General features: G+C 38.3%; 1 protein-coding gene across 8 annotated transcripts in view; it reads right to left on the reverse strand.

The window, feature by feature from the left end:
• zfhx4 (zinc finger homeobox 4) overlaps positions 1 to 27,374 on the reverse strand; it is a 459,048-nt gene that overhangs the window by 189,369 nt on the left and 242,305 nt on the right. Inside the window, exon 1 of one of the 8 annotated variants that reach the window (XM_057824360.1) lies at positions 15,379 to 15,565. The exons of 5 other annotated variants lie outside the window; for them this stretch is intronic. The gene's annotated coding sequence lies outside the window, so the exon portion shown is untranslated. Of the gene's footprint in view, positions 1 to 12,306; positions 12,703 to 15,276; positions 15,566 to 27,374 lie in introns of those variants that run through there. 2 more of the 8 variants (XM_057824361.1, XM_057824355.1) reach the window with 2 other exon arrangements.

Here is a 27,374-nt window from a genome sequence, read left to right on the forward strand (position 1 = left end):
CTTTCTAGAGAAGTCTACTGCTTTAAGATGGCGCCTGTTTACTAGCGCGGGAAAGTCTGTCATTTCACATCTACTCTAGATATATGTGATATCTACCATAGCCGTATGTTGCCATATGTTTGTAGCAACTACCAACTGGGCGCTGTTTGTAGCGGCTGACGGCCGCAGTCAGGTATTATTATTATTTTTTTTTTTTTTTTTAACCTAGCGGCATTAGCTGCACATGATATTTACTCTCGGTCCGTTCCTCATTGCGTCCCGAAGACCGCGCTGACTGCGTTTTATTTCCGCTTTACCTGGTATAATTCAATAATCGGAATTTGGATGTTTGTGAATCGTTCTCGAATCTTCCACAGCCGAATCGCGAATAATCTAAGAATCAGAAATTTTGCATGCCTCTACTTAGCAACTTCAATAAAACACGTCGTTAGTTAGTTAGATGGACTTACAATATGCTAGCTTGTAATTATCTCCTGTCATCTTCCAAAATTACAACTGGGTGACGGCGCTTTAGGTGTTCATTCATGGCCGACATGCAGCCAAGCTTGGCATTGAAGCGACAGGACACAACAGTGTACCCTCCTTTGTTTTTCGTTGAAATAAATCAATGTTTTGGCCACTCTGGTGCGCTTTTTTGGCCTTTTGCCGCTTTCCCCGCTAACCCACTGCCCCATGTTGTAAGGTTAATTCTAAACTTACAACATGGGAAGACAAGCTAAATTACTTATATAGTTGAAGGCATTATATAATGCATATAAGGTTTCGTAAAAGTTGGTGGGGACAATTTGAGCATCCTGAAAAGTTGGTAGTGTTATGTCCCTACCGTCCCTATGCAAACCTAGGCCCTTGCTATAACATATGTGAACAAGCTATAACAGACGGAAACTCATATGTTGTTTTTATGCTTGTTTGTTTGACTAGACAAAATCCCAGTCATGTCCCATAATCAAAAACAAACTCATGGCTGTCTCCCTGCCAGTCTGAGCAGACGTAACACATGTGACACACCACTGAACCGCTGTCGTCCGACCAAAACCCCCGCCCCGAAACCCACCCGCCACACATTGACGCCACATGCGAACGCACAGCGAGTAGACAAACGAACATAGTGGGGGATTTTTTTTTTTTTTTTTAATATGCAAATACGCGTACAAGAGGAGCGTGTGTGCAAATATGAGCTGCTTTAATCTGGACAGTTGGGCCTCTCGCACTCTAACCTTCTCATGTTTGTGTGTGTCGGGTGGTTGTAGGGGGGTGTGTGACATCCATCCTGACTGGCAGCAGATCATGGGGACATTAGTCAGCACAATTAAGCAGGTTGTCATGGCGACTAATGAAATTTGGCAAAGCGGCCAGCCAGAGATTTACATAAGTGAGCTGGTTATGTACTCGCCATTATTCTTTCTCCCTGCCGTGGCACTACAATAGAACCACTTGTGTCCCAGCCCACATACCCATCGGCACTACAAGCCCTCCACGAGCCTGACAATTTGCATATGTTAATATAATTAAGTGCTAATTACACTAAAACTGGCATATTCACAAGCACCCTCCCTAGGAGCTACAGAGAGGCTTGATCTTATTCCAAGTCTTTAACCCTCCTCAGTGATAGGGAGAAAGCACGTGTGTGTGTGTGTGTGTGTTCGCTTGGTGGTGCCCCAGGCCTGACACAGGAAAGCCCCCCACACACCCAACCACCACCAGCGCTCCCCTCCTTCAGACGTAACGCTGAGCTGCAGCACACTTCTTCTTCTTGCCCCCTCACATCAAGGAAATTTAACACGTGCAGTAGGGCTGAACAATATTGAAAAAAACTGACATTGCGATTTTTTTTGGGGGGGGGGGGGGGGTTACGATATACATTTCGATAAAAAAACTCAAGCTGTCCAAATCATCGATGACGAAAATGCGTCGACGCATAGACTTCATTACCTATTGACGTGACACTTATTCATTCTTTGCGTAACGGGCTTAATTTAGTAATAGCCGAAGACGGCACACGCTTATGTCAGATTTAGGCTTGGATTTTTGAAGAACTACGAAAGCTGTACCACATACAAACAGGAAGGATTGTCTCAGGAGTGATTTGTTCGAGGATTCAAGGTAAATATTATATTTTTCGTACCATGCATGCGTGATTGAAGCATTTATTTGCAGGAATTTTCTTCTTTGTTTACACATGGAGGCGGCTAATTTTCGTAACTGACAAGCCTTATAGTTGGCAATATTCATGCAAAATAAATGCTACCTGCACGTTTTTTTTCTTTTAACCAAGAATCGAGACTGTTTTACGTCCATTTCTATAAAGAATTCAGGGATTTAAACATTTATTCACAAGAATTTTCTCCAGAAAAGCTCTGTTTATGCCAGGCGGCCACTAGCCTCATTCGCTAACAGAGTAGCATTGTACTTCGACAATATATGTAAAATAAACGCTAACTGCACGGTTTCTTTGCTTTTAACCAAGAATCGAGATTGTTTTATGTCCATATCTATGAAGAATTTGGGGATATGAGCATTTATTCACAAGAATTTTCACCAGAAAAGCTCTGTTGACGCCAGGCGGCCGCTAGCCTCATTCGTAAACAGTATACAGTGTATAATGATTATAAAAGACTGTTCTATTCTATAATAAGTTGTGATTGTATATAGAATGTATTAATAATCTATTTACATATTATTCATAATCAATTCTGCATGTTTTCCTCAAGTATTAAGTTTCTGATGTTAAATTGAGTGATTTATTAGCTGTTGAAAACTTGCAGTAAATAAAAAAATAATAAAAAGTTATATGATATGTTAAATATTGCTATTGATCCTGAAAATAGAGGTGATTATCTCTGCTTTCGTTGATTTTTGTGCATCTAGTGTGAAATTTGAGACTTTTAGAGCAATATTAAATTGTATTACACTTATATAAAAAATAATTAATCGGGATTTTATAAGGGAACGACTTTGAATGTTTTGATGCCGCTGCTCATGGAGACTCATATATGGCTAAGGTAGGTGCCTGTTTTGGTTTTAGGTCGGTAGCAGCTATGGTTTAGAAAAGTTTTTGAAAATATGCCTCTTATGTATCAGCCCCGTTTCCAGCGTCATGTCAATAGGTTATGAAGTCTATGGTCGACGAGCACAACAGCCCGTCGACGGTTAATGAAGGGTAAAAAAAATATACATGCATGGAAAGTTGAGAATCGCAGATGCTCTCTATGCAAGCGGGGAAATCTGCAAAAAGCCAAAAAAGTGCACTAGAGTGGCCAAAACATTGATTTATTTCAAAGAAACAAAGGAGGGTACACTGTTGTGTCCTGTCTCTTCCCTGCCAAGCATGGCTGCACGTCGGCCATGAACACCTAAAGCGCCGTCACCCAGTTGTAATTTTGGAAGACGACAGAAGACAACAAGCTGGCAGATAGTAAATCCATCTTACTAAAGACATGTTTTATTGAAGTTGCTAAGCCTGTCGCGATATGCAATAAGTCCATTTATCGCACTGCAAATCAAAATGAGGGTGGTTATTTCCATGGCTGCGTTAGCCGAGTGCGTGCGTGTACACGTGCGTGTTGATGGCATATGAGACTCCAGTTCTTTTAACAGATGTTTATTGGTCATCAACACGCCGTAGAATTTAAGTTTATACATACAAAATAAGGAAACATCTATATTAAACACTGTAAACGTTAGCATTGCTGACTGAGTTAGCATTACTGAGGCTAATGGGGAAAAATGAAAACCTACTTTAGCCTGCTATAAAATATTGGCAGTCTTCTCCAAAACGCAAACTTGCGGTTAAAAGGTGACACTTCAAACATGAAAAATCGCTGGTTAACAGCATTTGCAAACAAAAAAAATGAAAAATATGACTGACACCAATAAAAAGTGCTTTTTTTGCTGAGTGTAAAGCTTACAGTTAGCGGTTTAGCAAAGGTACTTACAGTGAACATTTCAAAATAAAAGCACGTCATTTTTGTCTAATAAATAACGATTTCAGAAGTTAATCCCACATACTTCAGAATTAAAGTAAGTAAAGAATTTAAGAGTTCCAAAATCTTATTTTGTGAATTAATAAGCGTCAACAAAAATTTCATTGCTAAATTAGTAAAAAAGAATAAAAAACTATTGGATTAGTCGACTAATCGTATAAATAGTCGGGACAAAAATAGTTGTTTGGGACAGCCTTAGTTAAAACTAGAAGAATTTTCACCAGGCTTGAATAGCTCTGTTTGGGAAGACTTTGGTTGACTCACTATGAACACATTGTATTCATTAGCGATGTCTCAATCTGATCACACAATTAGAAATCGGGCTGATCGCGCTATTTTTCAGAGGATCGGAATCAGGTGGAAAGGATCAGGATTTTAATTTAAAAAAAAAAAAACATTTATGTTTTTCTGCTTCATGCTCACATAGCCACCTATGCTCCCTCCGGAAAAGCAGTGCAACCAAACTGTTTTCCTTGGTCACCAGTGCAGCTGAAGTTTGGTACTTAAAGTTAACGATGATTGGCAGGTTTGTAGCTTTCATCTAGCCAGAGACGCCTCGATAGCGCTACGATCAAAGGCACACATGTGTTAATCATCGTTAAGCTTGGTACACAGTACGGCTGAACGATATTGGAAAAAAACTTACATTGCGACTTTTTGGAGGTTTGCGATATACAGTGGTATGAAAAAGCATCTGAACTGTTTGTAATTTCTTGGATTTCTGCATAAAATCCCCATCAAATGTCAAAATCACACAGATGAAAACAATCACTGGCACAGTCCAATATCTCTGCGTACACAATAACTATATGTAAAACTATGGCCAAGAATGGTGTTCATGGGAGGACTCCACGGAGGAAGCCACTGCTGTCTAAAAAAAAAAAAAAACATTGTTGCTCGTTTAATGTTCGCAAAAAGGCACTTGGACATGCCACAGACGTTTTGACAAAATATTTTGTGGACTGATGAAACCAAAGTTGAATTATTTGGGATTAACACACAACGTCATGTGTGGAGGAAATATGGAACAGCTCACCAACATCAACACCTCATCCCCACCGTGAAGCATGGTAGAGGGAGCATCATGATTTGGGGCTGTTTTGCTACCTCAGGGCCGGGACAACTTGCAATCAGTAATGGAAGAATAAATTCAAAAGTGTATCGGGATGTTTTGCAGGAAAACCTGAGGCTGTCTGTCAGACAGTTGAAGCTAAAAAGAGGATGGATGCAGCAACGAGACAATGATCCAAAACACAGACGTAAATCAACCTCAGAATGGTTTCAGAAGGGCAAAATACAGGTTCTGGAATGGCCAAGTCAAAGTGCAGACTTGAACCCCATTGAGATGCTGTGGCATGACCTAAAGACAGCGATTCATGCCAGACATCCCAGGAATCTGACTGAACGACAGCGGTTTTGTGGAGAAGAATGTGCCAAGATTAGTCCTGATCGATGTGCCAGACTGATCTGCAGCTACAGGAAGTGTCTGGTTGATGTTATTGCTGCCGAAGGGGTGGGGTGGGAGGGGGCACAAAATATTAAATGTGATTATTCACTTCCTTATTTTTTCCCCTTCTGTCGTTTACTGCATACTATCCTCATTTATATATGAAAACCTATTATTTTGGGGGTGGTTTTAGTTAAAGCAGACACTGTTTTTTCATCTGTGTGATTCTGACAAAGATCACATTTGATGGATATTTTATGCAGAAATGTGAGAAATTCCAAAAGGTTCAGATACTTTTTCATACCACTGTATTGGGATATATACTGCAATATTAAAACTAGAAGAATTTTTACCAGACGATTGAATAGCTTTGTCTGGGAAGACTTGAGATTTTCTCAGTTATCCTTGTGTTCTTAATTTTCTTTATTTTATATTCTTTAAACAATTTACAAATATTCTTCATGATAAAAATGTGATGTCAGTTTCTGCATTTTTTTATTCTTGCATTATACATTTAAGATGCTTCAATTTTAATTATATTTATTAATTTATTATTCATTTACTTAAGAACTAAGTGCAAAAAAACTGCAAAACCGCAATATATGATTGTATTCCCATTTAATCCATTCTAAGGGGGTTTATCGGTGAATGATGAAGATTTGTGTATATAAAAGGGATACAGGAGGTCATGTATCGGCACAATTGCTGCTTTTATGAAGCAAACCAAAAGTTTACGTGTTCCAAAAAAATAATTACGCAAATCTTGCGATAGGACTATTGCGCCTAAGCATATCGCGATGGCAATATTCAAACGATACATTGTGCAGGCCTTGTACACAGTCTGACGTGTGCTGTGGCAACTCATTCATTGTGTAAGTAAGAAGCTGTTCTGAGCAGCGTGAGCGTCAAAGCAAAAAAACAACACTTTTTTCAATATACAATTGGAACATCCCTAGTATTCATATAATACTGTTTAATCCAGGTTAAGGGGGTTTGTCTGTGAATTATGAAGATTGCTCTATATGAAAGTGATACAGGGAAGTCATGTTTCTGCAAAATTGCTGCTTTTATGAAGAAAAACAATTTTACATTAGAAAAAGAACACAAAAAACAAACAATCGAACATCCTAGGATGGGACTATTGTCTAAATGAACTAGGGCTGCAGCTATCGAATATTTTAGTAATCGAGTAATCGACTAAAATTCTATCAATTAATCGGATAAAACATTTTTTTTTTTTTTTTTAAGGAAAAGAGCAATTATGAATATACATGAGAAAATTTCATCTAATATTGAACCATTTTCAGTCAATCAATGTCTTTATTTTCGATGTACATTGTTGAAAACAGCCAACAATTGCATCTCAGATGTACTCCCGGATCATAGAAGCACTGCCTGGCATCGACGTCATCCGCCTTAGGTGCACTATTTTCGGCTTGAACTCCTCGAGCTGAGTCCCATGGCTGGCTGGAGCCCTGGTTGCCATTATTCTTGCTTCATCATGCTTTTATGCCATTGGCGTAATCACCTGTCACTTAAACATGTAGGAAGTAGCGACGAAGTTGGATGTTTGTGTCAAACTGATTCAATCAAAACTTTTTCTACTTAAAAAAAAAAATGAGTTAAATTTTTGTTTTTTAAATTAAAAAAAAAATATATATATATATATATATATATATATATATATATATATATATATATTTTTTTTTTTTTTAAGGAAGGGCAATTTTATTTTTTGCAAACAATTTTTTTCTTTAACTGAAAACAGTTTTTTTGGGTTGAAGCATTTTTTTCTGGGATTGAATGATTTGGACACAAATGTCCTCCCCATAATATGGCCCAAACAAAAAAAGGATTGATGCAAATTTCTGAGTCTCAAATATTTTTTCACATTCAAAAACTTTTCTATGATTAATTTTTTAAAATTTTTGATTGAAGTGATTTTTTTGGTTTGAGCCAACTAATATGGCCCAAATGCAAAACTACATTATTTCAATCAAAAAAGTTGTTTAAATAAAAAAAATTTTTTTAAAAACTTGATTTCAATCAAAAGAAAAAAATTCAATCCAAGAAAAAGTTTTCAAATGCATTTTTTTGAGCTTCAAATTTATTTTTGCATTCAAACACATTTTTTTGATTGAAGTGACTTTTTTTTTTTTGATTGAAGCAACTTTTTTTTGGATTGAATAATAAAGACACAAATTGACCTCCATAGAAACCTAGCCCTCCGCAGGGCTAACGTTACTTGAGCGAGTGACAGCGAGCGACATCGTACTTATTAGCGCTGAGAAGTCTACAGCTTTAAGATGGCGGCTGTTTACTAACGCCGCCCAGTCTGTCATTTTGCATTTAGTTCTACATACGTGATATCAATGAGCCTCATCAGACGCTACTAAAACACTACCATAGCATCATGCGGGCGTAGTTTTTAGCAACGTCGGAGTAGTTTGCGGTAAGGTATTTTTTTTTATATTGCTTTCTCCTCTACGCACGTGACGTCAGTGCGTTGTCCCGCACTAAAAGTAGCCCGGGCAAAACGTGATGCTTAGAGCTGGCAAAATTAAACGATTCCTCGAGGTGAATACAATTACTCGGACCAGTTTTTAAACTCGAGTTACTCGAGTTGTTCGAGTATTCGTTTCAGCTCTAATGTAAACATTGCGATTAGGGTTGTTCCGATCATGTTTTTTTGCTTCCGATCTGATCCTGATCGTTTAAGTTTGAGTATCTGCCGATCCCGATATTTCCCGATCCGATTGCTTTTTTTTTTGCTCCCGATTCAATTCCAATCATTCCCGATAATTTTTCCCGATCATATACATTTTGGCAATGCATTAAGAAAAAAATGAATAAAACGTGGACGAATATATACATTCAACATACAGTATATAAGTACTATATTTGTTTATCATGACAATAAATCCTCAAGATGGCGTTTACATTTTTAACATTCTTTCTGTGAGAGGGATCCACGGATAGAAAGACTTGTTATTCTTAAAGGACAAATGTGACTTTGTATATTGTGACTAAATATTGCCATCTAGTGTATTTGTTTAGCTTTCAGTAAATGATACTGTAGCCATGCCCAAATGCATGATGGGAAGTGCAACCATGACTGTGCCTAGTGCTACCAATTGATATATCTTCTCTGCGTTGGGAAATAACATAGGGTGTTAAGAAAAAGATCAATTACTACCTTTCTTCCCCACATTGCTTCCCACGATATTTCTAATCATAGGCAGAGGGATTGAAAGGCTTTAGCCAATTAAAAAAAGGCTCCAAATGCTGCCAAAATTCACTCAACTCATTTTACGCTGCCTTTTAGCTCTCTATAGGGGTAAAACGGCACCATTACAGATTGAATGCGACAATACGTGAGTGGGTCGTGCAGTGCATGCTTTAATTGCGTTAAATATTTTAACGTGATACATTTTTTAAAAAATGAATTACCGCCGTTATCGGGATAAATTTGATAACCCTACCTTAAGCCTAAACTGAAGCCTCTGGATGAGTAACATATTATGTCTGTAACATTAAATACAATTAGAAAACGATTTAATTAAAAAATATATATATATTAAAAAAAGGCATGTCCGATATTTTTTGCCGATTCCGATACTTTGAAAATGACGTGATCGGACCCAATCGATCGTGATGGCCTAACGTGCAGCAAAATAACACACGCGTTACGATTAACCTCAAATATTCCGTTTTCTGTTTACTTGAATCGGACGAGTCACAGTCCCTAAACGAAAGAGGATGGAATTGTGCGTCTGTCCGTGCAAACTCGGTGTTTTTTGATGCAGGACGAGGCCTTTCACATTGTAATGGCCATGAACCGGGAGGAAGCCAAGCGGTCGTGCTACAATTAGAGGTCCTTTGTGCCTCTTCCTCTGTCGCTTTCTCCCTCTCCTCACTTGTTTTTTCTCTCCCCATCAACTGTGTGTTAAAATAGCCTGAATAAGCAGCAAGAAAATATTTAAGGGGGGCTTTCCACCCCTTGCAATGTACCGGACACATGCATGAACCACAGCAGATGGTACAGGAAGGAGGATTAAATACCACACACACCTATAGGCACACGCGCGCCTTAATGAACGTCTGTAGGGAGTCGAAAGGCTCGTTTAGTTGACTCTCAATGAGATGCGGCATTATGACTATTGTAATAATATGCCCCTCCATTCACTAATCACCACGGCGGTCATTGTATGGCACACATACGCCAGATGTTGCTTGATCTCGACACGTGATTCTATGCAAATATATTAGAGGATGGAGAAATATTGTTCGAGCAGTCAAGCCTTCGTGTGGTAAACTACAGTGTTTGCTCAGCCATGACAGTTTGGATGTAGCACTATAGGAGAAAGGGGATGTGTGTGTGGCGGGTGGTAGGGGGGGATCCCTTTCACTAATACCTGCTACTTGGATTACACAGCGTCTTATGTATTCAACCGGACTCATATTTTCTCTTTCTGCCTTTTTAGGCAAATTGGGTGTCTTTACAGTGTAAAGCAGCGATACAGCCCTCCTTACTGAAGGCCTATGGGGATTCACTGAGATGAACATTAAAATGCAGCGATAGCCTTGTTGCAAAGCTCCTCTCCGTCTCTCTCTCTCTCTCGTTCGTTCGCTCTCGGTCTCTCTCCCAGCAGCAGCAAAGGCTTCTAAATCATCCAGCCTCCTCTATTAGACGGGAGACTTATTGAGGTAGAAACCATAAAAAATGAAGAAGGGAAATTTAATCCCTGAAATATTGATTTGCACATTAATATCAGATAGGCAGAGGGCAATCTAGCTGGGTGGAAATGACACATTGTCGACCCCTAGGAGAGGTTCGAGCCAATCTTCTTGCTGCATGTGTCTCAGGCCCAGGAGTTATAGGACAGACCCCCCCCTCCATCCCTCTCTCTCTCCATCTCCCATCATCTCCTCCTCCCTGTAACCCTCTCATCCCCCTCCGCCCTGGCGTGTGCACCCTTAATGAAGGCTGCAATACTGCAAATGCATTAGCTTTTAATAATCAAGAAGCATTTTCAAGCCAACAGCTATTGTCCTCAGCCCATCTCTCACACAATGTTTTTTTTTTTTATTCTACTCCCTCCTCGTCGTTTCCTTCCACTGCTATGGGTAAAATGAATACAGCGAGCTGCTTAACTAACACGCAGAGATACACGCTCAGCCCTTTGATAGAGCTAAGACGCCATGCAAAGGAAAAACAAAAACAAGGGGGACTCGATTGTGCAAACAAACCTTTAAAAAAAGAACTCGTTTGCGAGACCGGAAAATAAGAGTGAGACAATAGGATCATTAACTGATGAAATTCAATGCAATTAGAGAGTCATTTCATCCAACACATTCTTGATTTTTAGTCAGGCAAATGGGCCTTTTGGGGTAATGTTATAATTAAAATAGATTTTAAAAAGCATGCCTAGACTCATAAATATCTTAAAAATACACAAATTTATTTAATTAAAGTCATACTTCAAAAGAACGAAACAATTAATGTTCCCTTTAGAATCAGTAAAATCACATTAAAATACAATAGTAACCATTGTATTATAACAATGGCAATTATAGCTATTAAAAAGTCCTATTTTGTATTAATTCCAAATAAATAGAAATTGAAACAATACTGTTAATAGTCGATTAAAACAATTTAATTAGATTTTGCTTTGAATATGTTCGAGAAATACCAATTAAAAAGCAAATACATGCTTGACTCTATATCGAAAAATAAAAAAACAATATACTGAGTTAAAATGGCTTCCTTGCACTGAAAGATACACTTTCAATACACACACGTTTATAAACTCGGTTTAGAGACAGACTGGCCCCTTGGCCCTGATGTTTTTTTTCCCCCTGTGCGATCGATGACCTCTACCCAATCCCATGACCTGTCACTTGTGCCACTCTGAGACGTTCCTTTACGAAATAAAATAACACACACACACACACACAAAAAAACAACAACAGGGAAACGACACATACAATAGAAATGAAGCATAAACTGATAAATGGACGGAAGATTATTTAATTAGCAGGTAAGAAATGTTATTCTTAAAAATAATATTATAGAATTGTGAATAAATGCGAATGTATGAGGAAATGTGGTTTCTTTAATTGAATATTTGGAATAAAGCCGATGGAGAGTGTTTGGTTCATCCCCGGTCTCCCTCACGCTGACACCCGGGAACGAGTGCTCTCCCCCGGGCTCGCTATGCAATCAGCAACCGGTCAGTCGCTTGGTAGCCCACCCGAACCACCTTACGATAATAAAACTTTTTAAAGCACTTAAAGCGTAGCAGGTGAACGAATGTAGTTATAAACACCCGATTTAAAAATATATATTTTTTAAAATCCCTTTTTTTTGTTAAAATGATACATTTTCTTCGCGGAAGGTACTTCCACTGGACAGACCTCCTAGCACGAACAGCGTCCAAAAAATGGGTATAAAACGCAAGGAAGTGAAAGAAAAGAGGATTCATATCCGTAAAAGAAGGTTTCGCAAAAGCGGCAAAACGTTTCGTTTCGTCGCGGAATAGCGGGACAGTCGCGAACTTTCGTCCGGCTTTCAAACTCGGATAAGCGGACAGCCGCGGTCTCGGAAGCCGCTCGGAAGCGCTCCTCCGCGGCTGGCAGGAGCCCAGAGTGGTCGCAGCCAAATTGCCGGAGATGCACGGACAACTCCGGCGTCCACATCCGCCTCCAGTGTGGACTCTTAAAAAAAAATCCGACAAGGCATCCAACACCTGTTCTCCAAACTGACCCGATGTCAGTGAACCAGCAGCCAGATAGATAATCGATAGGCTCGCTCGCCGTAGATGGAGCGCACACACCGTGCCAACTACTCAATAAAAGTTAAAGGAGCGAACTTACTTTCTTCCCCCTCCAAAGCCGCCACCTCCGCTCCACTTCGCTCTTGCTCGAACAAAAAACAGTCACATCCAGCTCACGAAGACAATTACGAAAAACAGGTGAAATTGAAATAATCCTCCCACTTTAAGGTCGGGGGAAAAAAAGGGAGAGGGGTAAAAAATCACAAACGTCAAGCGGTCTCTCGGTCCCTTATTTTGGTTCCGGTGGCGGTGAGACGACGTGTCGACGGGGCTGCTAACGCGGTCTCTCCTGCGGGGACGGAGGCTCACCAAGCGCCAAGGTTGAAAAGGAAATGAAAATCCGATATGCCTTTATTCTGCTAATTATTATCGTTTTAGCGCTGTTTTTAAAAAAAATGGCTGATTAAGTTGAGTGCGCATGTCTTTGTGTGTCCATTTCCCGATATGCACTCTGGGAATGGGTCGAGAGACAGAGAGAGAGAGAGAGAGAGAGGGAGAGAGAGAGAGAATCAGAGAGAGAGAGAGAGAGAGAGAGAGAGAGAGAGAGAGAGAGAGAAAGAGAGAGAGACGGAGAGAGAGAAGTAGGCGGAGATAAGAAAAATAAGTGTAATTAGTGAGTTGATCAACAGTCGCCACAACGCAAATGAGACGACCACAGAAGGTCCATGCAGAGGAAAACGAATGGGATATCGATCTTGAAGCAAAAACGGAATAAATACCGTGTGAGAACATAAATGCAAAGTATAACATATAAGAGCAGGGCAGAACAATGGAAGAAATAAGCAAGATGGACAAGCAATGCATATTCCTATGCGGGGTTAATATGTTTTTTTCATATCTATTTTCTATAATATGTACACCTTCAAGTACATATTGTGTTTTCAAAAAATAAGATTAATATAAATATGACAAATTAACACCAAAGCGTGTCCAAAATATACACAGAAAAAAAAATTGATGGATATACTTGCTAAAATCATTGTAACAATTTGCACTTAAAATTCACATAGTAAAAGTGCAATTTACTACAAGCAGTAAAATTTACCTAATAAAAGTAAGTGCAAATTGTTACAATGATTTTATCAAGTAAATCCACCAAATATTTTTTTTCTGTGTTACACACACAAGCTTCTTTTACACATGCAAGTATGTGTAAAGGTCTGTGTGATGTGTAATAAAGTACATTGTACATGTGTTGCCCCTTTAGGACAATCAAGGGGCCCATGTGGGTTCACAAGATCCCCAAAATACTGTACAAGTTCAACCCACCCCACCCTCCTCCACCGCCCCCTATTCAAAGATGCACCACAAAGTACTCCTTTTGAGCGTTTCAATGCAAACAGTTTACTGTGTGTTTCCTCAATGGCGGCTTATAGGCGAGAGTAAGACTTTCTCTATAGAGGAGAAAATCAAGAGATCTGGTCCGCCTTGGTGGGGGGGAAAAATCGAAGCTGGGGGGTGAAGTGAACCGGGGCTTGGGGATGTGATGATAAGGCTGCTACTGGCAAGTGAACTATACTTGCTCCACTTTGCAGCCGTGCACGGACCGAACCGGATCCTTGAGAAGTCACAGGACCCCAGGCTTGGTTATTCTGGCTTCTTTTGACACCAAAAGAGAGAAAGCGAGCGAAGGGGAGGGGGGGTCGAGGCTGTCACTTTCTCACCGGATCCGAGGCAACTGCTGCAGCTGCCTCCCTGTCCTCCAGGGGGGTTCGCAGCTTGCAAAAGCCCGGCGACGCTGCGTTTGCAGGCGGCCCCGAGAACAGTGGAAACGCTCGCGTGACGGATGTCCAAGTAGCGCACCGGCGATTTGCTTGTCAAGCGTGGACCTACAGTATATTCTTCATTGCATAAGTTAAACACCGGAGGATTATACGGTATAGTCTTAAAACATCGCTTTCTCTTTTAATTTAAAGACGCATCTTTTCCTTGCACCCTTCATTATTTCTCTTCGTTATTTTCTTTTAAATATTTTCCCCTCAAATCAGAGGGGGTGATAGTGTTGGAAAATGCAAAAAAATGATATTGAATAGCGCGAATCTTGACTTTCATATCTGCCACTCCTGATCTCTCTGTCCGTATGCTCTTGCTTCTTAGGACCGCTTTAAAATACAGCGCATATTTCCAAGAGCGATTTCCATGCAGTAACCTCGATCCATAATTTATCTGAAAACAGCGTCGGTTGTTATTAAATATGCAAGTGTGTTTTAAATTGTAAATAAACCCACCTTGGAACCATTTTAAAATAAATAAATATTGTTGTTAAATTGTTGCAAAGCTCTGAATGCGTTTTAATTTGGTTTACCTTATCTATTAAAATGTTCAATAACTCATCTATAGTGTGAAAATCCCACACAAAAACTAATAATTTGCTGTCTATCAGATAAAATAAAATACTTTTGTTTTTAATCTGCTATGCTTGTATTCATTATAAATATAGATCTACTTACATAAGTGCTTTTTTAAAGATACCCCTTGATATGACACACGGCTGACCTGCAAGAATCCACCTAAAAACACGCCAAAAAAAAAGTCCACAGCTGTGACCCACACGCAGTGACCCACTGCTCATGTCTTTCCGTTTCACACAATCATACACACGTGCACAAAGCAGCAACACAATCAAAGAATCAACAAATAAAGTGACAATCGATCAGCAAGGTCGATATTCAGGAGAGACAAAAGATCCAAATATTCATCTAAAAATCAATGCATATTAACAATCGAAATTAAATCACTTATCAAAGTCACCAAGTTCATTCCCAACAAACTGCAAACTCAATTAAAAATGAGGAAAACCACCTTTTTACTTGAAAAGCGTAATTCGCTCACAATCAGCAACGCAATAAGCCATCAAAACGAATTAAATGAATTAAAAAACAACGAAAAATATATGTTTAGTTCAATATTCACTGCACGATACTTTCCCCCTCAAGAGCCATGCACATACATAAAAAATGCAATGTCTTGAAGACAAAAAAACGAAAAGAAACAACAAATATTTTCTTACCTCGCTTTAAAATCACCCATCAAAAAAGATCACAACACCACAAAGCCAATGATTGGGTGGGGGGGAATCAAATGGAGGGGGAAAAGTGTAGATTCTTGGTACCTTTGGTATAAAGCATTCCGTTTTGCCGTCTTTCTCTTGCTCAGTAGCGATCCGATAATAGCATATGGAAAGTGTTGTTCAAAATGCGCACATTTGGCACATTGTCATTGAGAGCAGAGGAGCAGTGATGCGCTCCTCCAACACGGGAAATGAGTTGCGGATTGGACGCAGCCCGCCTCGGTGCCGACTTATCCCACTTTAATTTAATATTCCGCAATCACACACACTAGTGATGGCATATAATTCAAGGAGAAATTCACAGGGAAGGAAATGCTTTGTGTGTGTGTGTGTGTATTTTTGTGTATGTGCGTGCATGCGCGCGCGCGCAGCGAGTGTTTTTACACCACTTTATTTGATTAAGGACAGACAGTACTTTTTTTTAAAATATATTTTCCTATTTTATAACCCTCAAACCAGTTCAATAGTCTTTATTATTAATATTTTTTGAGTGATTATATTTCGTATTCAAATCGGTTTTGGAACATATATAAATAAAGAGAGAAATTAGCAATCCGGACGTGTTTTCGCATCGTTGTAATCAGTTGTAACACAAAATCGAGACCCATAAACGCTTGTTTGTAAAACACTGAACCCGAAATCGATGTATTGGGACATTTCGATCGATTATATAAACGAAAATCCATACGCAACATGAGACCGGTATCAGCCCACTCTTCCGCTCCACTTTGAGAGAGAGACAGTGAGGGGGAGAGAGAGGGGGAGAGCGGGGTGGGGGAACTTGTAGTGTCTGCATTGAAAACAAAGAGTACCAGTGCAGACCTTTGCCTCCTTCTTTCAGATCACAGCTTAGCCAACAAGCCCCGAATGGACACCCCATCTTTTGTCAGGGTTTGCATCAAGGGCGTAGGTTTGCATAGGGACGGTAGGGACATAACACTACCAAATTTTCAGGATGCTGAAATTGTCCCCACCAACTTTTAAGCAACCTTATTTGCATTATACAACGAGTTCACCTATAAAGGTATTTTAGATTGTCTTCCCATGTGTTTTTGGATAGAATTGAGCCTACCATTATCAAGTGCATTACTTCAATTTAGGGCTGTCAAAAGATTACAGTTTTTAATCACAGCTTATAAATTAGTCGTAATTAATCGCAATTCAAACCATCTCTAAAATATGCCATATTTTTCTGGAAATTATTGTTGGAATAGAAAGATAACACATAAGACGGATATATACATTCAACATACTGTACATAAGTACTGTATTTCTTTATTATACCAATAAATCCACAAAATGGCATTAACATTATTAATATTCTTCCTGTTAAAGGGATCCACAAGAAAGACTTGTAGTTCCTAAAAGATAAACGTTACTACAAGTTATACTAATTTTATATTAAAACTAGGGTTGTTCTGATCATGTTTTTTTTTGCTCCCGATCCGATCCCGATCGTTTTAGTTTGAGTATCTGCCGATCCCGATATTTCCCAATCCGATTGCTTTTTTTTGCTCCCGATTGAATTCCAATCATTCCCGACAATTTTCCCGATCATATACATTTTGGCAATGCATTAAGAAAAAAATGAATAAAACTCGGACGAATATATACATTCAACATACAGTACATAAGTACTGTATTTGTTTGTTATCACAATAAATCCTCAAGATGGCATTTACATTATTAACATTCTTTCTGTGAGAGGGATCCATGGATAGAGACTTGTGACTTTGTATATTGTGACTAAATATTGCCATCTAGTGTATTTGTTGAGCTTTCAGTAAATGATACTGTAGCCATGCCCAAATGCATGATGGGAAGTGGAACCATGACTGTGCGTAGTGCTACCATTTGATATATCTTCTCTGCGTTGGGAAATAACATAAGGTGTTAAGAAAAAGATCAATTGCTACCTTGCTTCCCCTCATTGCTTCCCATGATATTTCTAATCGTAGGGTGAGGAATTGTAAGGCTTTAGCCAATTAAAAAAAGGCTCCAAAGTCTGCCAAAATTAATTCTACTCATTTTACGCTTCCTTTTATCTCTCTATATAGGGAAAACGGCGCCATTACAGATTGAGCACGATAATGCGTGAGTGGGTCGTGCAGCGCATGCATTAATTGCGTTAAATATTTTAACGTGATACATTAAAAAAAAATTTACCACCGTTATTGGGATAAATCTGATAACCCTACCTTAAGCCTAAACTAAAGACTCTGGACAAAGGTAACATATTATGTTTGTGACGTTAAATACAATTAGAAAACGATTTAATTAAAAAAAGTATGTATATTAAAAAATGGCATGGGATATTTCTTTGCCGATTCCGATACTGTGAAAATGATGTGATCTGACCCGATCGATCGGCATCTCTAATTAAAACACCTCTTAATGTTTTCGTTTTAAGAAGATTTGTAAAATTTTCAATCAAAAAATAAACTATATACACTAAATACACCACAAGGTGTCAGAAGCCAAATAGTGTGTTTTGTCCCTCGACTGACGTAGTTTCCTGTTTACTGGTCCATCCATTGTAATTCACGTCATTTGAGTGCTGGCTTCACAACGTACTTGACCTCCGATAGCTTGTATATTGTGAATAAATATTGCCATCCAGTATATTTGTTGAACTAAATGAAATGTTTGAATGGAGTTTGACCTAAGTCTGAGTAAGTTTTATGTGTATGTTGCATAGCTATTTTGATTGGGAATGCCAGTTCTCTTTCCACTGTTGTTTAACTGTGTGAGAATAGGGGCTCATTAATACGGATTGAAGCGCTTTTTATTTTTTTTTGAGAGATATTATTTTTGTTGTGCTTTCACTAAATATACTTATGTTTGTTGTGAAGGAGTTCCTGAAGCTTATGCCGATAAACAGCGCGGTCCAATGGAGGCCTGTGTCCACTCGCCTTTTGTAATATTCTGATATAGAATTATCTGAGGCACCTTGAAGTGCACGTGGCGCCAATGTTGTTTACTCACATGATGCAGGAGTGAGTTTGAGTGCCCGCACGTCGCGTGTGGTATACCTTTGTTAAGAAAAAGCACTAAACAAGACACCTTTCTCTGCCTCTTAGCTCTCAAGTGTGTCATTGTAATCTGTTTGAGGCAATGCATGTGCAGGTCATTCCGCGCATGCGTTAAAAAAGTATTTTTTAAAGCAATAAATATATAAATAAATATTTTAACATGATTAATTAAAAAAATTAATTACCGCCCGTTAACGCGATAAATTTGACAGCACTATTTTAATTATGTTCAGACTTACATTTACCCCTTTTCACTTGCTATTCAGCAGTGCCGTTCCATTTTTCCCCCTCACACACGTTTGATTGGCTGATGACTAGAACCCCCACATTCACACATTCTCGACAGAGATACATGTCAATATGCCACCTCCTCTGGCCCCTTTGAAGAGGAAGGATATTAGGAGTTTTTTTTTGGCCGGCAGCCACTGTAAGTAATGTAAAAAGATGTCAATGTTGTGGAACACGCCACTAATTTTGCGACTGAAAGTCCGACCTGCATCAGAGTTAGCATAACATAAAACTGTGAACTTGCTAACCTGTAAAACTCGAGTAGAAAGCTGCTTAGAGAGGTGTCTTCCTGTATGTTTTCTACTGTTAATGTTAATTCAACTGTGCATTTATTCATTATTAAAATGTATTTATTTTCTACATCATTTAAAAAAAAATATTTGCAGCCAATCCACATTTTAACCCCCCCAAATTAAAAAACACAAAAGCACAACCACTCTACATTTCCATTATATGAAGCAAGCATTACTTTCCCCCTATGAAAATAATTTTACCTTTTTTCATTTTTATGTAGTAACCAGCTATTTTTGAGAAATGTACCCAATCTGTTTGGTCTTATTAATGTCCCATCCCCAGCAAAAAGTGTGCATGCAAGTTATGCTGTTATAGCGTCCCTACCAATGTTGAGACCAAACCTACGCCCTTGGCTAAAATTGTCCCCACCAACCTTTAATCGACAGCGGAATGTTGATCCAACATCTTTTCAAAGTCAGTCTGCTAACTGGGAAATCACTCAATTTAACATCAGAAACGTAATCCTTGAGGAAAACATGCAGAATCAATTATAAATAATATTTAAATGGATTATCAATAAATTCTATTTACAATCACAACTTATTATAGATTAGAATAGCCCAATATAATCATTATACACTATATACGCTTAGAGAATGAAGTTAGCGGCCGCCCGGTGTAAACAGAGCTTTTCTGGTGAAAAATATTGTGAATAAAGGCATAAATCCCCGAATTCTTCATAGAAATGTACGTAAAACAGTCTCAATTCTTGGTTAAAAAAAAAAAAAAAAAAAAAAAATTAAAAAAAACTTGCAGTTAGCTTCTATTTTACATATATTGTCGAAGTACAATGCTACTCTGTTAGTGAATGATGCCTGGCGTAAACAGAGCTTTTATGGCGAAGATTCTTGTGAATTAATGCTTAAATCCCTGAATTCTTTCTACATATGTAGATATGGATGTAAAACAGTCTCAATTCTCGGTTAAAAGCAAAGAAACCGTGCATTTAGTGTTTATTTTACGTATATTGTCGAAGTACAATGCTACTATGTTAGCGAATGAGGCTAGTGGCCGCCTAGTGTAAACTGAGCTTTTCTGGCGAAAATTCTTGTGAATAAATGCTAAAATCCCTGAATTCTTCATAGATATGGAGGTAAAACAGTCTCAATTCTTGGTTAAAAGCAAAGAAACCGTGAAGTTAGCGTTTATTTAACATATATTGTCGAAGTGTAATGCTACTCTGTTAGCAAATGAGGCTAGCAGCCGCCTGACGTAAACAGAGCTTTTCTGGCAAAAATTCTTGTGAATAAATGCTTAAATCACCAAATTTTTCATAGATATGGACGTAAACCAGTCTCGATTCTTGGTTAAAAGCAAAGAAACCGCGCAGTTAGCGTTTATTTTACATGTATTGTCGAAGTACAATGCTACTCTGTTAGTGAATAAGGCTAGCGGCCACCTGACATAAACAGAGCTTATCTGGCGAAAATTCTTGTGAATAAATGCTTAAATCCCTGAATTCTTTCTACATATGTAGATATGGATGTAAAACAGTCTCGATTCTTGTTAAAAGCAACAAAAAAAAAAAAAGTGCAGGTAGCATTTATTTCGTGTAAATATTGCCAACTATGCGGCTAGTCAGTTACGAGAATTAGTCGCTTTCATGACGAAAATTTCTGCGAATAAATGCTTCAATCACGCATGCATGTACGAAAAGTATAATATTTACCTTGAAACCTTCCTATTTGTATGCGGTACAGCTTACGTAGTTCTTCAAAAATCCAAGCTTAAATCCGACATGAGCGCGTGCCAAATGAAGCTCGGCCCCCTCTGATAAGGCGTTACGCAAAGAATGACGAAGTGTTACGTCAATAGGGAATGAAGTATATGATAATTATTGTTTTTGAATTTTTTTTTTTTTGGGTGGTGTTGGTGGCGTAGGGGGTTGGGTCATAGACTTAGAAGTACTTCCAGATGCCCGCTGATCGTGCACCACACTGATGACAACAATTAAGACAGGAAAATGCCCCAATCAAAGGGGTGCACACTGGATTACATTGCATTTTAGGGGTCAAGGGGAATCATCTCACCGACCCCCACCGGCCCTTCCCCCCTCCTCAGCCGCCTACTCATACCCCCTTTTGCCCTTTGTTTTCATACAGCAAATATCACATTTCAGCATCATGTAACAAATGAAAGCAACAATCATGAACTGGGGGGGCCCAACACAATCACATATGCAAATGGAGTGCCCTCTTGTGCGCTGTCAGATGAGCATTAAGTGCATTAATATGCAACATGATATAGAGATGTGTGTGTATGCGTTGGGATTGCTGGTTGTAAAATGAGGTGCCAGTCATGTAAAATTTACATGGGACCACAGCTGTTTAGGCTCTGGAGACAGGAGAGGAAGGGGTTGAGATTTGGAAGGCAGAACTGTGCGGTCCATAGGACGAGCTAGGGAAATGCTAAGGGCGTCAATAAAAACATGTTCAAATAGAATTTGATGATAGCAGGATTCAAAAAAATTATACAAGACAATATAACAAAACAACAATAATACATATAGTAATAATCAGTGTTGTTTTCGTCAACAATTTTTTCATGACTGTGACGAGACGATAACGAGCTAAAAATGTGTTTTGTGAGAGTAAAACATAACAAAACTAATGCCAATTTTCGTTTGACGAGACGAAAATGCGCCAATGTGAGATATTTTATATGTAGTTAGCCTTCATCATAGCAGTGTCTGGTTGTGTCACTCATTTGAAGTGCCAGTGTCCCCTCCAGTCTCCACATTGCTTGTTTTTAGACACACACAGTAAGATTTATTTTCTTATCTTGGCAAGAGAGAATATGAAATGTTGCTTTAGCCTTTAAAAGGTGTGTGTGCTGAGTGATAATGACACAGTAAATGTAACTCGTAGTATTAGCATTAGGCTAATGTTCTTAAACTCTCGGACAACTTTTTTTTAATATACAGTTCGTGGCGTCCGGGTGGGTATAATTAATTGAAAATAATGTTTTGTTTTCCTGCTGCGTGTGTATTATCACCTAGTTGGCGTTGTCTTTGTAGATGCTACAATATGTGCTTGTCTGTCAATGTTCATTCGAAATAGTTGGGAACCTTTATTTATTCATTTTTGGAAGAAATATTTTTAGTTAACGTCGACTAAAACTAGTCCAAATTAGTCTTGAGCTTTCGTCAACAAAAACTAGTCGAAGACAGCCACATTTTGAGTTGACTAAAATATGACTAAGACGAATAAATGCTATTGTCCAAAAGACTAAGACTAAAACGAAAATTAAAAGGTCTGTCAAAAATAACACTGGTAATAAGAATTTAAATAATAACAATGAAATTCTTTTTCTAATGCGCCTTTTGCCCGTATCTCTGTTTTCTGTGATGCGGTAATTTCACCACAGTCTCTAATCTCACTCACTCTACCGCAGACCAGAGTTACCTGAAGGTGCAGGTCACATTTTAGAAAGAAGAGCGAGAAAGAGGAGGAGCATAAACGTGAAAAAGACAGGTTTGTTGTAATGAAAAAAACTTTTTTTAATTGCATAAACACGTTCACTTAGCAAAATTGCAAGCTCGCGGTTATTTACATAGAGTTTAGATGACATACTGCTAAAGCTAAATTATACTGTATCATTAGCCAGGGCTGTTGTTTTAGAAATATTTTTAGTATTTAGCCAGGTGTGTATTAGTATCAATTACATTTATTCCCTCTCCCATTTTAGAGAAAGTTGGACAAAGTTTATAGGGGAATAAAATTGGAGAGACAGCGAGAACCAAAAATGGTATATGCCATGTGGTCAAATGGATTTTGCTGAGTGGCATTTTTTTGCCATGTGGCAAAATGGGTTTTGCCATGTGGCATTTTTTCTCTGCCATGTGGCAAAATGGATTTTGCCATGTGCCATTTTTTTCTTTGCCATGTGGCATTTTTTTGCCATGTGGCATTTTTTTTTGCGATGTGGCATTTTTTTTGCCATTTTTTTTTTTTTTTTTACCATGTGGCATTTTTTTGCCATGTGGCAAAATAGATTTTGCCATGTGGCATTTTTTTGCCATGTGGCAAAATGGATTTTGCCGTGTGGCTTTTTTTTTTGCCATGTGGCAAAATGGATTTTGCCACGTGGCATTTTTTTCCATGTGGCAAAAGGGATTTTGCCAAGTGGTATTTTTTTGGGATTTGGCAAAATGGATTTTGCCATGTGGCCTTTTTTTGGCATGTAGCAAAATGGATTTTGCCATGTGGCATTTTTTTGCCATGTTGCAAAAGGGATTTTGCCATGTGGCCTTTTTTTTTTTTGCTATATGGCTTTTTTTTTTTTGCCATGTGGCAAAATTGATTTTGCCATGTGACATTTTTTTTTTTTGCCATGTGGGTCTTTTTGCCATGTGGCATTTTTTTTGCCATATGGCAAAAAGGATTTTGCCATGTGGCATTTTTTTGGCATGTGGCATTTTTTTGCCATGTGGCAAAATGGATTTTGCCATGTGGCATTTTTTTGCCATGTTGTAAAAGGGATTTTGCCATGTGGCCTTTTTTTTTTTTTGCTACGTGGCTTTTTTTTTTTGCCATGTGGCAAAATTGATTTTGCCATGTGATTTTTTTTTTTGCCATGTGGGTTTTTTTGCCATGTGGCATTTTTTTGCCATGTGGCAAAATGGATTTTGCCATGTGGCATTTTTTGCCATGTTGCAAAAGGGATTTTGCCATGTGGCATTTTTTTGGCATGTGGCAAAATTGATTTTCCCATGTGGCATTTTTTTTTGCCACATGGCAAAATTAAATTTGCTAAATTGCTACATCAATTTTGCTACATGGCAAAAAAATGCCACATGGCAAAATCAATTTTGCCACATGCCAAAAAAATGCCACATGCCAAAATCCATTTAGCCACATGGCAAATACCACTTTTCGTTCTTGCCTAACTGTAAAATTGTGTTTGCTGATTTTCATGTGATATGAAGCACTTTTACCTTGTGTTAAATTGTGCTATTCAAATAAAATTGCCTTGCGTAATTTTGCCAAGGTTAATTAAATAAATACACCATTAAATATGCAATTAATAATTTCATAGTTCTGTGGTATGGGGGACTAAAAGTGCCATGGATTGAGGCACAAGCACATATGTTGCCTAGGGTACCGAATTGGCCAGGTTGGAGGGAGGGGGGCACCTAGAATGGTGTTTCCAAACAGCCCTAGTTCCACACTGTTTATTTTATAAGAGCAAAATCAATGGCCTCAACCTGGCTCAGCCGAGCGAGCGAGGAAGACTGCCATGTTGGCGGCGTGAAGGAAGTCGGAAGAAGGCGTCGGGGTCACTCAGCAGAGGTCGCCCCCTCCTGATTTTTTTTTGTGTGTGCCTCCCCTCAAGAGAGGATATCAACACGCGCAAGGAGATCCAAAGCAGCACCAGCGATTCCTTTTCAGCTTCACCTCGGCCTCCTCCCACTTGGCCCTTTGCTCTTGCCATCTTTTTCATTGTTGATCCCTTTTTAATAGACACGCATCCGGTCACTGTCCTCCATCTATGAACTAGGAGAGGATGGGGGAGGGAATACAAAAAGAAGGACCCCCACAAACGCCCCCGTGTGATGGCCCAACACACACATTCACTTCCACAGCGAATCCTATTGATTATCACTCAGGCACATGCACTTATAGAGCCGTAACACGGCAGTAGATGCATGAGAACAATCGCACCTGCGAGATCGCTGTTCGGCGCGAGTGATAAAAAAGCCAAAATTGGAAATTACTCAGCGCACCTATTTGAACATATAATGCAGAAGAAAAAAAGCCAAGTACTAAATAAATACAGTACTGTCAACAGTGTAATCGAAGCAATAAAAAAAGGACCACCCTTATGGAAGTAAGACCCTATATATTGTCACACGGCTTATTAGAGTGCTTCCGACATGACAAGCCACAAGCTTGAACATGTCAATTTGGTGGTCCGAGAGGTCCTTTTAGATCTCAGCCTCTCTCTGGGGGACTGTCACCCTTGCACTTTTCCCACCCCATCATCCATTCATCTATGCACCCCTCACAACACTCCCCTCTCTCCGTCTTTCTGTCTTCCTTAACACTAGGTTGGCCGCCCAAACGCTCCAAATAACCTGCTCAGTAGCAAGAAGTCAATTTGATGTCAACATATTGATGTAGCAGCATCAGTTGCCATGTGGTTTGAGCAAAAGTGCAATTTCTCCTATGAATTTGGCAAAAAAAAGGGTACTAAAAACTCAAAATTGTATGAACACTGATCTAGTTGTTCATCAATAGGTAGTAAGCCTGCCTGTCAGGTGACCTAGCCACCACCCCACCCCCTAAAAAAAACAAGTCAGACAAAAACATTCTTTCAAATAAGAGACGCAGAGAGAGAAAAAAGCAAAACAAATGGTGAATTTTTCACGAGTTGCCATCATTTATTTGTGTGTGTTAGTGGCTGGATTTTCTATGACAAATATACATACAAATATATATGGCGGAAAACACACAAAAGCCTAAAAAAAAAAACAGTTTCTGCTTTTGCGCCCCTCTTTAAAATAAACTGCTGTATTTTAAGCCAAAAGAACTGTTGTGTTTGATACAACAATATGTCTATATGCTGCCATAGCAGAGTCATGGCGCAATTTTAATTTGTCCGTTTTACCCTGGAGACACCCGTTTACAGACACCGCGCAGCTGCTTTTGTTTCAACCAAGCCATAAAAAGAAGGTAAGTAATTATTTTTAATATTCAAAATGTCAAGCATTTTTAGCTTAATATCATTCATAGATGTCGAATATTTAATTTGGAGAAGAAAAAAAAAAATTATAAAATTATTCACTCGCATATTTTAAACTTTGAAACAAATGATGTCACAATGAAAAACGGATATCTACCTCATAATTATCGCTTAATTGGATTTTATTTTTTTGTTACTGCCTGCATTTTACCCAATATTTTAGATGATAATCAATCCAAACAAAGAAAAATTGAAAAAAAAAAATGTTTAAAAGGGTATATATTTGAAAAAGAAAACCTCCACCACTCCTTGATTTTTGCAATTTCTTCATTGCGACCCTTGTTATATTACCGTGTTTCACCCATAAAATCCCCCAAAAGTCCAGCTGTGGCCATTCACAGCTGTGTCTTGACACTCGGTGAGACATGCTACATGGAGTTTTTGGATCGAAACAAGGTAAGTACACGATAATATCACGTTAAAATCATGGTGTCTTTAATTATGCTCTCAGGTTGAGTTATGGGTTAGGCGTTGATGAAAAAAACTATTTTAAAAAATGGCCTCCTGTTCAAAATTTTTCTTCCCCAGAAAATTGAGATTTTAAGCTTTCCAATAATGTATCACACATGCATATAGGACAATTTTAAAAACTGGCCAAATTGGGGGTCTCAGAGCAGAACTTCAAGTCACCTGAGTGTTTTCCGCCAATAATTGATACACTGCAAAAACACACCTCCTTAAAACGAGTTGAGTTCCCTTGTTTTCAGTGTAAATCTACTAGAAATAAGTCAAATGACGTGCCAGTGCTTCAAGTAAATTTTAGTCAGATTTCTAGAAATAAGAAAAATAGCTAGCTGAATATAAGCTTAACAGACTTATTTTAAGCAATAAATTAGTGTGTTTAATCTTTAAAAAAAATCTTGTCAGAAATTTTCTTAATTCAAGAGTAGATATTGTTCAAAACATTATTTGAAAGCAAATTTTTCTTGATTTAGGTGAAAAATGACTAGCTTTTAATAAGATTTGAAATTAAGATTGATTTAATCATATAAAAATAAGTAAAATTTACTTAAAGTAAGTGTAGTAACCTTACACATTCATCTGTTAACAAGTCTAACACTCAGAACAAGATGGAGAAAATTATTTGACTAGATTTAAGAAAAATACTCTTATCAAGACATGATAAATTTGACGTGTATCTATCTACTGTATACAGTGATCCTTGTTTTTCGCGAGTAATGAGGACTGCAAGAATCGAAAATCCGCTAAGTAGAGGCGGAGTATATTTACATAAAAAATGCTTTTTTGTGTGTGTTCAAACTATTTATTCATATTTAACAGCATTGGAAACAGAAACATATACGACATGTTTTTCCCCTTTTTTTCCACCCAAAGAATAATTAAACAAATAAACAAGTACAGTACGAGAGCAAGTTTATAATTTGAGAGGATATGGCAAGTTTACACCACCAATATTTCATACTACATGTAAAGGAGTCTGTATGTGGGGAAAAACTAACAGCCTGGACTTACAATATAAGCAGTGCCAAAATATTCATAGATTCAAATTGTTTTATAAACAACAGGTCTGGTCACGATACACAGAAAGAGGTCTCTAAATGTGTTGGGTATATATATATATATATATAAATATTACATGCGTTATGTATAATAATGATTACATTTGTGATAGTTACTTATACTGTATGGATAATTACTGATCCATATATAATTACTGCA

Source organism: Corythoichthys intestinalis, chromosome 20 (assembly GCF_030265065.1).
Source record: "Corythoichthys intestinalis isolate RoL2023-P3 chromosome 20, ASM3026506v1, whole genome shotgun sequence".
NCBI lineage: Eukaryota > Metazoa > Chordata > Actinopteri > Syngnathiformes > Syngnathidae > Corythoichthys > Corythoichthys intestinalis.